Source organism: Phyllostomus discolor, chromosome 1, assembly GCF_004126475.2.
Source record: "Phyllostomus discolor isolate MPI-MPIP mPhyDis1 chromosome 1, mPhyDis1.pri.v3, whole genome shotgun sequence".
Classification (NCBI taxonomy): domain Eukaryota; kingdom Metazoa; phylum Chordata; class Mammalia; order Chiroptera; family Phyllostomidae; genus Phyllostomus; species Phyllostomus discolor.
Window position 1 is genome coordinate 83611050 of NC_040903.2, and position 16918 is coordinate 83627967.

Sequence of the window (16918 nt, forward strand, 5' to 3'; positions counted from 1 at the left end):
TGTCAGAGGAGGTCATGAGAGGATGTGACCACCAGTTGACCTGTGAGCTGGACCTGGGCAATTAGAGGCTCCTCAACCACCCACCCCTAGACCATCTGTCCTTAGAATGTACACTCTCCCCTCACCACCACCTCATTCCCACACTAGGAGCCATTGCAAGGACACAACCTTGACAGAGCACTGTGTTAATGAGCCCATCTGGACAGTACATGTGGCTGAACTACATTGAGGCCCCTATATGAACTTTTAAGATTCTGGTGTGTGGGTGTGGAGATCTGCTTGTCTTTTGGCACCCAGGACAAGCCTCATATGTAAGTCCCCTTATTTCTTAAACTGCCGCTTAATAATCTGCAGTGGCCTGCCTCTGTCTTTGGTCTGTCATTCCCCTCTGTGTGCAAGGGCTGGCTTCTGATTGTATCTGAAATCAGAAGGAATTTCTGAAATCTGGAAAACCTCCAAGTTATGCCCAGTAATGATGGCCACACAAACTGCAAAATACTAAGGAACAAAATTAAGAAGACAAGAAACAGGATTTGCTTTAATACAACAATAAAACTTTGTAAAAGAATATAAATCAAGGTCTAAAAAAAAAAAAAAAAAACTGGAACAGTACACCATAGTCCTAGGGGAAAGACTTGATATCATATGAATGTCAATTTTTCTAAAATTCATAAATGTTTGAGACCATTAAAACCTAAATGTGTGTTTTTTGGGGGGAATTTGGACAAGATAATTTTTAACAGTTCATTCTGAATAATAAACACCAAGAATAGGCAAGAAAATTATGAGAAAAAGCAGGGGGAGTCAACTCACCAGCTGATCCAGACTCAAAAAAGTAAGTAGTTGTTCTATTTTTTATTTTTATTTATTTTTAATTTTGAATTACTTTTTAAAAATACATATTTATTGATTATGCTATTACAGTTGTCCCATTTCCCCCCTTTATTCCCCTCTGCTCTGCACCCTGCCTTCCACCAGCATCCCTGCCCCCTTAGTTCATATCCATAGGTTGAACATATAAGTTCTTTCGTTTCTCTATTTCCTATACTGTACATAAGCTCACCCTGTCTATTTTGTACCTACCATTTATGCTTCTTATTCCCTGTACATTTTCCTCCATTCCCCCCCACCCTCTCCCTGCTGATAACCCTCCATGTGATCTCCATTTCTGTGATTCTGTTCCTGTTCTAGTTTGTTTTTGTTTTTTTAGGTTCAGTTGTTGATAGTTGTGAGTTGGTTGTCATTTTACTGTTCATAGTTTTGATCATTTCCTTTTTCTTAGATAAGTCCCTTTAACATTTCATATAATAACAGCTTGGTGATGATGAACTCCTTTAACTTGACCTTATCTGAGAAGCATTTTATCTGCCCTTCCATCCTAAATGATAGCTTTGCTGGATAGAGCAATCTTGGATGTAGGTCCTTGACTTTCATGGCTTGGAATACTTCTTTCCAGCCCCTTCTTGTCTGCAAGGATTTTTGTTTTTGTTTTTGTTTTGTTTTGTTTTATTTTGTTTTTTTAGAAATCAGCTAATAGTCTTATGGGAATGCCTTTATAGGTAACTGTCTCCTTTTATCTTGCTGCTTTTAAGATTCTCTCCTTATCTTTAACTTTGGCTAGTGTAATTATGATGTGCCTTGGTGTGTGCTTCCTTGGGTCCACCTTCTTTGGGACTCTCTGAACTTCTTGAACTTCCTGGAAGTCTATTTCCTTTGCCAGATTGGGAGAGTTCTCCTTCCTTTTTTTTTCAAGTAAATTTTCCATTTCTTGCTCTTCCTCTTCTCCTTTGGCACCCCTATGATTCAGATATTAGAATGTTTAAAGATGTCCCAGAGGTTCCTAAGACTCTCCTCATTGTTTTGAGTTTTTTCATCATTCTGTTCTGGTTGAATGTTTATTTCTTCCTTCTGGTCCACTCTACTGATTTCAGTCCCAGTTTCCTTCCCATCATGGTTGGTTCCCTGTATATTTTTTCTTTATTTCACTTAGCATAGCCTTCACTTTTTCCTCTATTTTGTGACCATACTTAACCATTTCTGTGAGCATCCTGATTATCAGTGTTTTGAACTGTGCATCTGATAGGTTATCTATCTCTTCATCAGTTCTAATTTTGGAGCTTTGATTTGTTCTTTCATTTGGGCCATATTTCTTTGCCTCAGCACAGCTGTTATGTTGTAAGGGGCAGAGATTTAGGTATTTGCCAGGGTGGAGAAACCCACAGTTGCTGAGTTGTAGTGCTGTGTGTGGGGGAGTGGTTAGAAAGGGAACAATGTTGCTTGCCCTGCTCTCAGCTTGCTTTCAGTCACTTCCTCTACTACCCACAAGCAAATTGGACCCTTCTGGTACTGACTCCTGGGTGAGTGGGTTTGTGTACATTCTAGGATCCTGTGGATCTCTCCAGCAAACTCTGCTGTGCAGCTGGGAATTTCTCCTGATGCTACAATCCCCACAGCGTTTTACCACTAGAGGTTTTGAGCCTTTATTTCCCCACAGTGGAACCCTGGGTTGTGTGGTTTGTCTCACTCTCTGTTTGTTCTTTTTGGTTATCCGCATGCCAATGTGAAACCACCTGGTCTGCCAGCCACTGCTTTGCCACATGTCCTGTCTACCCCAGCTGCTCGCCTCTGCCACTCCTACCAGTCTGAATGAATGTTTCTTCTTTAACTCCTTGGTTGTTGGACTTCCATACAGTTTGATTTTTCTTGCAATTCTGGTTATTTTTTATTTTTAAATTTGTTGTTATCCTTCTTTTGGTTGTGTGAGGAGGTAAAGTGTATCTACCTATGACTCCATCTTGGATGGAAGATCCTAATTGCCTTTTTAAAAAAATGATTTTATTTACTTTTGGAGAGAGGGGAAGGGAGGGAGGAAAAGAGGAAGAGAAACACCTGGGAACCTGGCCCACATCCCAGGTATGTGCCCTGACCAGGAATCAAACCAATAACCTTTTAGTTCAGGAGCCAGCACTCAATCCACTGAGTCACACCAGTCAGGGAAGTAGTTGTTATTTTAAACCATTGAGATTTGGGGTGCTTTTTTATACAGTGATAACTAATACAGGGATTACTGCTGATGTATCCTAACTGAGGTATACTCAGCAGATGATGGCTGAGGAAATTTGGTTGTGGTAAATGTAAAGGAAAATTAAGGAATCTGGAGTAGGAGTTAGAAGCTTTGTGATTAAAGGAGCAATACTAGAATCAATCAGAACAGTAGTGGCAAGATATGAAACACAATTAGACAAAAGTATATATTAAAAATATAGTATGCATGGGTTTGGATTTATGGTAGGCCCATCCTGGGTCTCTCATAGTGCCCCTTGCTAGAGCAAACTGTCCTTGAATAATTGCTGGACATCTGCCTGTAAGCTTCAGGCACTGAAGCAGATTACACAGTGGAAAAGAGAAAGTGTTGAGTTACTGAACTATACGACAGAATATATCCTTGATAAAATAAAAAAAAAAAGAGCAGATAAAAAGAATTCTCTAGACCAGGAGTTGGCAAACTTATGACCTGGCTCTCTGCCCATTTTTGTAAATAAGTTGTATTGGAACGTGGCCATACACATTGTCCTAGGTACTGTCTATGGCTGCTTTTGTGCTCCAACAGCCAAGTTGAGTGGTTCAGAGATCCTGTGACCTGAAAAGCTGAAAATATTTACTAACTTGCCCTTTCTAGGAAAAATGAAAATGTGTTGACCCTTGCTCTAGACCAATAATTTTCAACCTTTTCATCTCATGGCACATATAAACTAATGATTAAATTCTGTGTCACACCAAAAATATATTTTTTGCCAATCTGAGAAAAAGAATAGGTATAATTTTGATTCCTTCACACTTAATGGCTATCGTGTTGCCTTTTGTCATTTCTTTATTTGAAAATCTAAGAGAAAAGGGGTCAGTGCCCCTGACTAGTTGAAAATTGCTGTTCTAGCAATTGGCAATGACTTCCTCAGTATGGAGTTTCCATGTCAGAGTTACAACTGTGAGGAGGGGACAGGACTGGGGAAAGGAGCAATGCACACAATATTTAGTCTGCATATCTCACCCTTCTATTTCCTTCTCCAACTTGGAAGGGTGGTGAGGGTGAGGAGGGGAAGATAACAGAGGTGAAGAGATCGAGAAACTTCAGTGAATTTAACCCCATGGAGTCAAAGATCGAGGTGGTACATGATCAATTGCCTCCTATCAGGAGAGCAAGATTGGATGTCCCAATAATTCAATTGTGTCAGCCATCCATTCTGATTTGATTTAGGGCTATGTTGACTGAAGTGTTTACTGAATAGATCAGAGTTTTAGCATCATGTTGATGCAGCAACATTTCTTCTGGTAATGGAAACTAAAAATTTGTGAGTACACATAATTATATTTTTAAGTAGATAAATGCAGAGAATAAAAATAAATATGAATTTTAATAAGCAATAATTCCAATGGTAATTTTTTCACTTCTACATTTACAGTTAGTGTCTAGGAAACTACAGCTTCACAAAGAAAGGCCAGTGACCTGGAATGTCAGGTTTATCAGCAGAAACACCAAAGCTGTAGTGCTGATGACAGATCACCATGCATGCAGTCAGGGTACATGAGATAAGGTTCCTAAGAGAATATTCACTTTTGCATTTCCTGACTGTCATATTGTAATTTTAATGGGCACATTTTATTAAACATTTTTCTTTGCATATACTTTTCTTTAAAAAACTGAGAACAAAAAGAAAATTTTAATCTCCCAATCTCTCAGGGCAATCACCATATACCACAGAATAGCTGCATGGGGAAGGGTCTTGTTTTTTAATCTTTGGAAGAATAAGGAAAGGATTTGGTTCCTTTTATTCATATCTCTAATAGATTGAAGTATTATGCTCCATTTGCATAAAATTTTTCTCTTACTGCCAAAAATAAACAAGAATACAAAGAACCTCAATAAAGAAAATATAATATAGCTAAGAGACAAACTTTAAAACTAAGTTTTGAGTGATTAAAATTACATTAAATGGAAACTTTAAATAGGCAATCTTTTAGAAAGGGGTCTGGAGTGATGATTTCTGTGATAACTCTGAAAGAGATCAGAGGGAACGTGATAAAAACAAGAAGATCTGTTTATTCCAGAGTTGGGAGTATTATGTTAAATGAGAATTTTTAAAATGTGAAAGCACCTGGGTGGTGTAGCTCAGTGGATTGAGTGCGGGCTGCGAACCAAAGCATCGCAGGTTCAATTTCCAGTCAGGGCACATGCCTGGGTTGCAGGCCACGTTCCCCAGCAACTGCACATTGATGTTTCTCTCTCTCTCTCTCTCTCTTTCTCCCTCCCTTCCCTCTCTAAAAAAATAAATAAATGAATCTAAAAAAAAGTTACTTTAAAAAAATAAAAATAAATAAATAAAAATGTGAAAGTACTTGTTTCAGAACTTTCCATATAGTAGATATTTAGCTTATGTTTGCCTCCTTCCCTTTTGCGGTAGCACTATGATTGTCTAGTCTTCATTCCACCTTGTTTTTAGACAGGATCTTGTTCCCAGCTTTCCCAGCCTCCCTTGCAGCTATCATTGGCCATTAGATCAATTCAGGCCAAGAAGACCTCAGAGAAATTCTTTCAGGGTGGAGGCTCTGCTTTTCTTCCAAAGGAGAGGAGACATAGCTAGCCACATGGTAGTTTCTTTTTGTTTTGGTTTGGTAGGAAGACTTAACAATGCTTCCTTGACAAGCTCTGTAGCAGATACAATGAGTGGTATTTAGTAATCATTTTTAGTTTTTTTTAAGTCTAAAGAAATTTTTTTTCAAACTGTGGTGTTGTCCTGTCTGTATTAAAGCCACCTGGGTTGCTATCTCTGTGTTGAAGCCAGGAATATGCATTTTAAATATGTGCTTCATGCTATTCTTATGCACCCTGAAGTTTGACATTTGTGGCCAAAAAGCTGAAATGGATAGTTCTTTTGAAGATGGAGGCTTACAAGTTATAATATGTTCTGATTTAGATATGCATTCCATTTAAAGACTTTAATAAGCTTTGGATTTGAGTATCTGCTCCTTGGATATTTTGAGAAATATTTTAGTTGAGATTAACTGCTATGTTTTCAGCTAGAGCCAGAGAAGAAACCAAGATGGCCCTCTCCTGAACTGGCTTTTATGTCTTTTCTCCTTTGCTAAAAATGTTAAAACATATTTGCTTTTCCATAAATAATTCTCAGAGATTCCTGAAATACTAAGGACCCATATAATCTTTTAAAGGAACAAAACAAGACCACCACTAACAGTAACAATAAGAACATTTTTTAATGTCTTTTTTTTTTTCGGATCCTAGGTTACTTTTTCAGGTGTCTTCAGTTTGACTCCATCTCCATGAATTGACAAGGTGCCTTAACTGAAAGGCTTAGAGTCAATTAAATGAGATTTAACTTCAGAAAGGAAAAATTAACAGACATTATGAGGTGTCTGTTGACAGCTCGAGATTCTCTCATAGTGGATCCTGCCTAAGAGGAACCTCCAACAGTAGGGAAATAAGGTGACACAGCCATGTGGTGTAAAGCTTCCTGTTGCTGGCCTTCTCAGTGGAGGTGTTGGGGACACAGCACAAGTATTTTCCCTCAGGGCCAACTAGGCAAGTCTCCCCTCCCCTCAGGATTCCCATCTCTCCTTCTCCATGGCAATCCTACCACAATGGAAAGATTATAAATCATGGGAAGGAAAACTTCAGTCTCAGGAAAAATGCTCATACCAGAGGCATCTAAGGCAAGTTTTTCAATATTTACAATTCTTTTTGTTTTTCTTCATGCTCTGAGAAATGCAAGGCAACTTGTTACATTTCATGGAGTCTAGGCATCCGCTTACCACTATGGACAGCTCGCTTGTGGAGATTCTCACCCTCCAATCCTGAAATAAGCCACAGGGCATAATGATAGGAGGTCAGAAGTCAGAATCTGTCAAAGTAAGTGACTATTTACAGTAACTAGGGCTTCCAGCTCTGGAGGCTGCCTTAAAAATGAAAGAGATTTAAATGCATTAGAGAAAATATTGTCATAAAAATAAGAATAAAATGTAACCAATGAAAATAATAAAACAGGGGAATGTACAGCTATACTAGATTTATTATTATTACAAATAAAACAACTCAAAGGGTCTTGCTTAATTTTGGCTAGAATGCAATGAAATTAGATGTAACTTGTGGTGGTGAGGGGAAATTTGCTTACTCCAAGCCATCTAATTTGAGCTACGGAATGTTCAGGAAAGCATCACCCTCCCCCACCTCTGGCAGTGAGGGGATTGCTCGTGTTCTTAGTGAGAGGAATTTCATGTGTCTGGAGGGGTGAAGCCTACTATAGTTAGAACAAAGCATTTACATTGGACCCGATAAGAGCAGCAAATGGGGATTTTTATCCAGGACTGTGATGTGAGGCAAGCAGGTTTTAGCTAAGTAACTTTGGCCATGGTGTGCTGAGTGGGGAGAGGAACTGAAGAGCAAGATGCAGAGGGAGCAGTTAAAAGGGTTGTACTTTTTTCAGACAGGGGGCCAGGAGAGCCTGGCTTAGGTTTTGAAAGAGGTAGTAGAGAAGGGACAATGCATTTACCAGCTTCCCAAATAACTCTCTGGGCCTCATACCCCTGACCTGTTCTTTGGTGGCCTCATATGGTTTAGTTCATTCTTTATTCATAGATAAGCTTTTGATAATGTGAGACCAGCAAAACCAAATTTGCTCCTCTTGTATCAGCTCCAAATACCAGATGTGTCTGCATGTACCTGTTTCGCAGATGCACACACTAATAAATGATGGAAAGGGCCCAAGGTTTGACTGATTCCAGACCCTGACTATGTGTGAGATAGAATTTCCATTAAGAGATTTAGAGGTATTCAGAAATGTAAATTAGCCCTTTGAGAAGAGTAAGTACTTAAATATAATCATGTAACAATAAGTGTAACAAATATTTGAACATCTACCAGGTTTTGTGTTAAGTGCTGTGTACAAATATCTCATTTCATGCTTGCCATAGACTTAAGAGCTAGATAAAATTACTATATTATAAATAGGAAAACTGGAGCTCAGAGTGGTTAGGGGAATTATCCAAGGTCACAAAGCTAGTAAAATATCAAGATTAGAGTCAAACATAGGAATTCTACAAAGGTGGCCCACATTTCAGGCCATGAATGAACACTAGTTCATATATATTTTCTGATTCTCTTAATAGGCTTGGAATTAAGGCTGCTCCTTAATTTAGACTCACAGGGTTTTCTGAAATGTTATCTAAAGACTTCCTGATTTAGAGTTGCTTCTCATGCTGGATGAAAATGTGGATCCTTGGACCAATGAATCAGATTCTTTGGGATAGAAACCCAGGGATGTGTATGTCTAAGAAGCCCCTGTTTGATCACTCAGTGGCCAAGTTCCAAGAACATGATTTGAAAGTTGAGCCATGAGGACTTTTGGCCAAGATGGAGGTGTAGGTAGACATATTTTGCCTCCTAGCACAATCATAAGAACAGGACAACAAAACAGACAACAACAAATTTAAAAACAAAAAATAACCAGAATTGCCAGAAAATCAAACTGTATGGAAGTCTGACAACCAACGAGTTAAAGAAGAAATATTCAGTTATACTGGTGGGAGGGGCAAATATGGGCAGCTGGGGTAGAGAGGATGTGTGGCAAGGCAGCGGCTGGAGGACTGGGCTGTTCCACATTTGCATGCAGATAAGCTGGGAGGAACAACTGGGGACTGCGCAACCCAGGGTTCCACCATGGGGAAATAAAGCCTCAAAATCTCTGTTGGTAAAAGCCTGTGGGGTTGTGGTGGCAGGAGAAACCCCTGGCCTCACAGCAGAATTTGTTGGAGAGACCCACTGGGTCCTAGAACATACATAAACCCACCCACGTGGGAATCAGCACCAGAAAGGCCCAGTTTGCTTGTGGGTATCGGGGGGAAGTGACAGAAAGCCTTCCAAGAGCCCTGGGCAAGCAGCATTATTTCCTCTCAGAACCCTCCCCCCACATAGAGTGCCACAGCCCAGTGATGTGGGAGGCCCCACCCTGGTGAACCCCTAAGGCTTTGGCCCTTACAATGTAACAGGCGCTCCAAGACAAAACATGACCCAAAGGAAAGAACAGATCAAAGCTCCAAAATTAGAACAAAGTGATGAAGAGATAGACAACCTATCAGATGCACAGTTCAGAACACTGGTAATCAGGATGCTCACAGAAATGGTTAAGTATGGTCACAAAATAGAGGAAAAAGTGAAGGCTATGCTAAGTGAAATAAAGAAAAAATATACAGGGAACCAACCATGATGGGAAGGAAACTGGGACTGAAATCAGTAGAGTGGACCAGAAGGAAGAAATAAACATTCAACCAGAACAGAATGATGAAAAAACTCAAAACAATGAGGAGAGTCTTAGGAACCTCTGGGACATCTTTAAACATTCTAATATCTGAATCATAGGGGTGCCAAAGGAGAAGAGGAAGAGCAAGAAATGGAAAACTTACTTGAAAAAAAAAGGAAGGAGAACTCTCCCAATCTGGCAAAGGAAATAGACTTCCAGGAAGTTCAAGAAGTTCAGAGAGTCCCAAAGAAGGTGGACCCAAGGAAGCACACACCAAGGCACATCATAATTACACTAGCCAAAGTTAAAGATAAGGAGAGAATCTTAAAAGCAGCAAGATAAAAGGAGACAGTTACCTATAAAGGCATTCCCATAAGACTATTAGCTGATTTCTAAAAAACAAAATAAAACAAAACAAAACAAAACAAAAACAAAAACAAAAATCCTTGCAGACAAGAAGGGGCTGGAAAGAAGTATTCCAAGCCATGAAAGTCAAGGACCTACATCCAAGATTGCTCTATCCAGCAAAGCTATCATTTAGAATGGAAGGGCAGATAAAGTGCTTCCCAGATAAGGTGAAGTTAAAGGAGTTTATCATCACCAAGCCCTTATTCTATGAAATGTTAAATGGCCTTATGTAAGAAAAGGAAGATCAAAACTATAAACAGTAAAATGACAACCAACTCACAACTATCAAAAACTGAACCTAAAAAAAACCCCCAAAACAAACTAGAACAGGAACAGAATCACAGAAATGGAGATCACATGGAGGGTTATCAATGGAGAGGTGGAAGGGGGAGAATGGAGGAAAAGGTATATGGAATAACAAGTATAAAGAGTATTTACAAAATAGTATGAGCTTAAGAATGGTATGGGAAATGGAGAAGCCAAAGAAGTTACATGTATGATCCATGGACATGAACTAAGGGGTCAGGGATGCTGGTGGAAGGTGAGGTGCAGAGCAGAGGGGAATAAAGAGGGGAAAATGGGACACCTGTAATAGTATAATCAATAAAATATACTTTTTAAAAAAGAAACTAGAGCCATGATGACTCTGCCACACTCTATTTTTCAAAAGAAGTCACAAGGTGGCCCAAATTCAAGGGCAGGGGGTAGTTTCTATCTTTTGATGGAAGGAACTGTGAAGTCACATTGCAAGGTCACATTGCAAAAGCTAGAAGGAGGGAGGTCTTGTGGTCATTTTTCCACTTCACTGTATGTGGGAATCCCACCGAGCAGTGTCCTCATTCATTTACTATAATCCTACCTTGAAGTATTGCCTTCCCCGTGATACAGAACATACTGATTTGCTTAGTTTTACAGAAACAAAATAAAATAGAAGATTTTGTAATGAGGTGGGAAAAGACTATGGAAATCTTTTGTACCACACGGTTTCATGACACTTTTCATGGCAAAATAATAAAAAGTTGTTTGACTTAAATATATATTTTCCATACATATTTAATTTTTATTTATTCATTTATTTTTAAATGAAATATTGGCTATTATGTAACAAATAATGAAAATGATTGATCTACTTTATTTTATTTGTTTTTTTTGTTGTTATTCAAGTATAGTTGTCTCCATTTCTGCCTCACCATTCCCCCATCCAATCCTTCCTGCCTCCCACCCTCAATCCTACCTCCTTTCGTTTTGTCCATGGGTTCTTTATACAAGTCCTTTGACTCTACCTCCCTTATTTTCCCCTATCATCCCTTCTCCTCTCTGGTTATTGTCAGTTTGTTCTTTATTTCAGTGTCTCTGGTTGTATTTTGCTTGCTTGTTTGTACACCATACACAAAAATAAAACTCAAGGTGGATAAAAGATTTAAATATAAGCCCTGACACCATAAAAATCCTAGAGGAGAACATGGGCAGCAAAATCTCAGATATTTCATGCAGCAGTATTTTCACTGATATGTCCTGTAAAGCAAAGGACACAAAGGAAAGAATAAACAAATGGGACTTCATCAAAATATATAGCTTCTGCATGGCCAAAGAAAACATCAACAAAATGAAAAGGGAACCAACTGTTTGGGAAAATATATTTGCAAATGATACCTTGGACATGCGTTTGATTTCCAAATATATAAAGAAGTCCAACTTCTTTATATAACTTTATTTAACTCCACTCCAGGAAGACAAACAACCCAGTTAAAAAATGGGCAAAGACTGTGAACAGACACTTCTTCAAGGAGGACATACAGAGGGCCCAGAGACATATGAAAAGATGCTTAGCATCACTAGCCATCAGAGAGATGCAAAATAAAACCACAATGAGATACCACTTCACACCGGTCAGAATGGCCATCATAAACAAGTCAACAAACAACAAGTGTTGGAGAGGTTGTGGAAAAAAGGGAACCCTAGTGCACTGTTGGTGGGACTGCAGACTGGTACAGCCTTTATGGAAAACAGTATCAAGTTTCTTCAGAAAACTAAAAAGGGGTCTGCCTTTTGACCTGGCAATTCCACTGCTGGGATTATACCCTAAGGTTCCTGAAGGGCCAAATCAAAAGATCCATATACATTTTTAAAGAGACACGTGTTCCAAATTTGTGATCCTTTTTTGTGATAGTAAGTGGCTATTGCAAGTATGGCACAGCCGGCAGTTTTTGAAAACATGAGCACATTTTAATGTGTCCATAATATTAATTCATCCTTCAAGTTTAAAGGGGTGTTTTAACAATGAAGAAGAAAGTAATTGCTTTTGTAAAGAAACTCCTACTAGGTACAGAACTTGAAATTCAATAGTTGGAATTGTTTCCATTGTCATGTAATTTTATTGTTAAAAACATTGTAAATGTGTCACATCAAATTTTCTCATATCTAGACTGTTAAAAATTGGAAACTAAAGTTTTGTTTAAAAAACATTTTTTGAATATGGTTTTAGTAAATTTTGAGACTATCTGGTGATAAGAAGAAAATGCAATACCTTCTTATTCATTTTTATAAGGTAGACTAATGTCAGAAAGATGAAAATTTACTACATGTATTTTAATAAAAATTTTGAAAATTTGTAGATAAAGTTGAAAAATAAATTCCAGGATTTACAACCAATAATATAATTTTTCCAGGTGGATCCAAACATTTGTGTAAGAAACTTTTCTCCAATGACAAACATTAAATCTAAGTAACATCACAAAAAATTGAATTAAAATTAAAAAATGTAATAGTGTACCCAACGTGCATTTAACTACTTTGTGTGCACTAAAATCATTAACACTAATGTTAAATTATAGAGTAAACACAATGTTCTAAGAAACTTTAATAAATAAAATTTAAATTTATTTAAAATATAGATTATATTAACTTTATCTTTCCAAACTTAATTTTTATTTTTAATTATTTTAAATTTAATGTAATTATTTTATTATAATTATTTAAGAACTCTAATTGTTGATTGTTTCATAGTTAACAAAGATTATTAATATATGGGCACATGTATAAAAAGAGATGATCACACTGGTTAGGCGTGGCTATTATCAGAATAATAGAAAATAACAAATGTTGATTAGGACGGGAAGAGAATTTTTAGAACCCTGGTGCAGTGTTGGTGAGAATGTAAGATGGTGCAACAGGTATGGAAAATAGTACGGGTGTTTCAAAAAGTTAAAGATAAACCCTGGCTGGCATAGCTCAGTGGATTGAGCGAGGGCTGAGAACCAAAGTGTTGCAGGTTCGATTCCTAGTCAGGGTACATGCCTGGGTTGCAGGCCATGACCCCCAGCAACCACACATTGATGTTTCTCTCTCTATCTCCCACCCTTCCCTCTCTAAAAATAAATAAATAAAATCTTAAAAAAATAGTTAAAGATAGAATTACCATATGATCCAGCACTCAACTTCTAGGTACAAGGTCTGTCCAGAAAGTATCCAGCCACGTGCTATGAAAAAGAGAGACAGTTATTGAAGAAGATACAAGATATAAGAAACATTGTATATAAGACAATGACACCTCAGTACTTTTCAAAGTAGACACCTTGGCACCTCATCTCAAGTTATGACCTTGAGGAAATCTGGTTCGTTGGTAGCGGCTTGAATCAAGTCATTAGCAGCCACAGCACGATGTCCCTTCTGCTCTGGCAGCAGAAGCCACAGAACAGATTTTGCCATGACGTTTCATGCCAAGATCCTGCATCAAAATCTTGGACACAGTAGCTTTTGGAACCCCCAGATCAGCTTCTCGTTCTCCCACTGTGAATTGCTGACCTTTGTTGATTGCAGCCCGTACACGTTCAACATTCTCAGGTGTTCTGCTTGTTGCAGGCCTTCCAGAACGTGGGCCACTTCAACAGATTCTCAACCATCTTTGAAGCATTTGTTCCACACTTTTATTTGTGCTGCACTCATTGCATTGTCCCCGAAACCCTTCTGAATCATCTGAATAGATTCCACAGAGGAATGTTCCAGTTTAATGCAAAGTTTGATGCAGATTCATTGCTCTGCTAGTACAGTCATTTTGAGTGCGACGGCCACACGGTACACACACTCACTCAAGGGCGTCTACTGCCCCCACTGACCAGTACAGTGAAGTCGTCATTATTCAAGCATGCACATTCTAGTCCCCCACTGTCCAGTCCTTTCCTTGGCTGCCAGGTTACAGCAATGAGGCGAAAAAATTCTCATTACATTAACAATGGCTGAACTTTTCCAGGAGAGACCTGAAATCCCAAAGAATTGAAAACAAGGACTCAGGCAGATATTTGTGCCCCAGTATTGATAGCAGCATTGTATACAATAGGCAAAAGGTGGAGACCATCAAATATCCATCAACAGATAAATGGATAAACAGCATGTGGTATATATATACCACGGAATATTATTCAGCCTTAAAAGGGAATGAAATTCTGATACATACTACAACATGGATCAACTTTGAAAACATTACACTAAGTGAAATAAGCCAGATGCGAAAAGACAAATATTGTATAATTCTACTTGTATGAATTATATAAAATAAGAAAATTCACAGAGACAGCAAGCATAATAGAAGTTACCAGGAGCTGAGGGGAATGGGGAATTATTGCTTACTAGTTACGGCATATCTCTGTGGGATGATGAAAAAGCTCTGGAAATATACAGTGGTGTGATTACATAACACTGTGAATGTACTTACAAGTGAACTGTACACTCAAAAATGGTTGAAAAGGTAAATTTGTGTTAAGAATGTTTACTAACAATAAAAGTATAAATGAAGACAAGCATTCATGAGGATGTGTGTTGAAAAGATCACCAGTAGATATGAGCACCTGATAAAAAAACCTGGAGATCACTGAGGGAGGGGCTGTCTGGGGAGCTTCACTCGTACCAATAAATGTAAAGCCGAGGTTCGCTGAGCCTTTCAGGGACACCAGAGAGTACAAAGCTGAATGTTCACACACACACAAAAAGCTTTTATAGGTTTCTTTGTAATTTTTTCATGGCTACTACTTTTGGCTCTCTCTGGCTTATTAATTCAGTAGTGATTAGCAGTAAAAGCCATTATGACAAAATGGTCCATTAGATTGTCTTTAGAAGTTCAGGGGCATCTGGGGACACTGAATTGTACTCTTTGATCAATCTTTAGGGAAGATGAACCCTGCATTAGTTTTTTAGAGCTGCCGTAACAAATTGCCATACATTTCAGTGGCCTGATACAACAAAAATGTATTCTTCTGTAGTCCTGGAGGCCAGAAGTCCAAAATCAAGGGCTGTGCTCCGTCTGAAGTCTCTAGGGGAGAATCCCTCCTTGCCTCCTGTAGCTTCTGGTGGCTCCAGGCATTCCTTGGTGTATGATGGCATAACTCCAATCCATGCCTCCATCTTCACATAGACTTCTCTTCTTTGTCTGTGTTGTTTCCTGTTCTGTCTCTTATAAGGTACTTGTCATCAGATTTAGAAACCATTTAAGTAATCCACAATGCTCTCATCTGAGGATCTTTAATTTAATTATATCTTCAAAGACCTTTTTTTGCCAACTAAGTTCAAATTCACCGGTTCTGGGGAGTAGGTTGTAAGCACATCTTCTTTGGGTGGGTGGGTGGTGGAGTAGGTACCACACAACCATCTAAAAACCCCAAGATATTAAAAGGGTATTGTCAGCTTCTTGAAAGAAAAAGCCAAATCTATGGAAACAGGAATGAGTAATAGAGTATCATATTAGGGGCTTGGCCAGAAACTGAAACATGCCCTGGGCTTAATGACCCATGAATCTGTATAAGTATTTACTAAGGTTTCAAATACTATTTTTTTCTACCTCTTTTTTGCTGATCTTAAAAAGTAGAATAATATGAATTTTCTTACCACATAATCAAGATAAGTAATGCTAACTGCTATAACAATAATCTCAAGCTCTCAATAATAATACAAAAACAGTTTATTTTTTGCATTTTTCTTGCATTTAGTCTGCAGGTAGATGTAGATGAGTCCATTTTTTCACAAAGCTGCTTTCAATCTGTGACACCCCTGATCGCTTTGCAAGAGAAGAGAGAGCAGGGTTGATCCTGCAGGGATGCCTGAATGTGGCCTTTATTGTTTCCTATCCACATTCCATTGGCCAGGATTGGTCACATGACTCCAAACTAATTGCAAGGAAGGCTGGTAAAGATAGTTTCCCCTGAATTCTTAAAATAGGTTAAAGAGATCAATGAACATTTAGTGTCTGTCACACTGTTAAAAAAATTCCTGATTATTTTTTCCAAAAGATGTAGATGTATTATGAGGATTCATATGAGAAAATATAATAAAATAATAACCAAATAAGAACATTAGGACAATGACAAAATGAAAGTGAGAGATATCTTATATGAAGCATTTATGTTTCATAACCTTGAAATCCTTTTCTTATTTATTATACAAGCAAAGTCTCTATTCATTCTCTCATTGTGCCAGCTCAGAATTCATAATCCAACTCAATTTCTGTGTGCCTGAGCCAAAAAAGGCATTGCCATGGAAATTCTGTTTAATTAGCCTCACCCACATGACTTATATTTGCTCCTAATATAAGTCTAGGAAGTAAGAAAGAGTCTGATATTACCTTCCTCATTGTATACATAAAACATATATTTATAAAGCATATAAACCTTGGGTAAGACTGTCATACAATTAATTGTTATCATGCTTAAGTTCCCAAGATGGATGGAGGATGAGTTAGGGAAGGATCCATTTGTAAAGTATTGTGCATATTACCTTGATTTCATCCAAGTATTATCTTGATTTTTAATCTCATAAACTGACAGTGTCTTTGATTATAGGCACGGCTGGTTATGGTTAGACGGCTTATTTCCATAAGGCTCCCAGCCAAATGCTCTATTTCCTTTACAAGAGCCAAGGCCAGTGTGACCTTGGGAAAGTCACTTCACTCCTCTGAGCTTCAGTGTTGTCACCTGTAAATTGAGGTCTCACAGGGTTTTGAATTTGGTAAGATATTTGAAAGCAGTAAAGAATTCATAAATGTTAATTCTGAATTTTACTGTGGCCCTCCCATATTTTCTGTCAGAGCTCTGGACCCTGTCTGATGTGGCACCAGAGCAGACAACGGGGATGCAGGTCAGGGCAGCAGAGGGAGAAAACACCACGTCATGTGCTTCACCCTGGTGCTCCAACTCTCTTACAGCACGTGGTAGTTG

The 16918-nt window shown here is 38.3% G+C and overlaps 1 pseudogene; it reads left to right on the forward strand.

The window, feature by feature from the left end:
- Positions 1–3269: 3269 nt before the first annotated feature.
- On the forward strand, positions 3270–3398 carry LOC114493683 (annotated as a pseudogene).
- The last annotated feature ends 13520 nt before the right edge of the window (positions 3399–16918 follow it).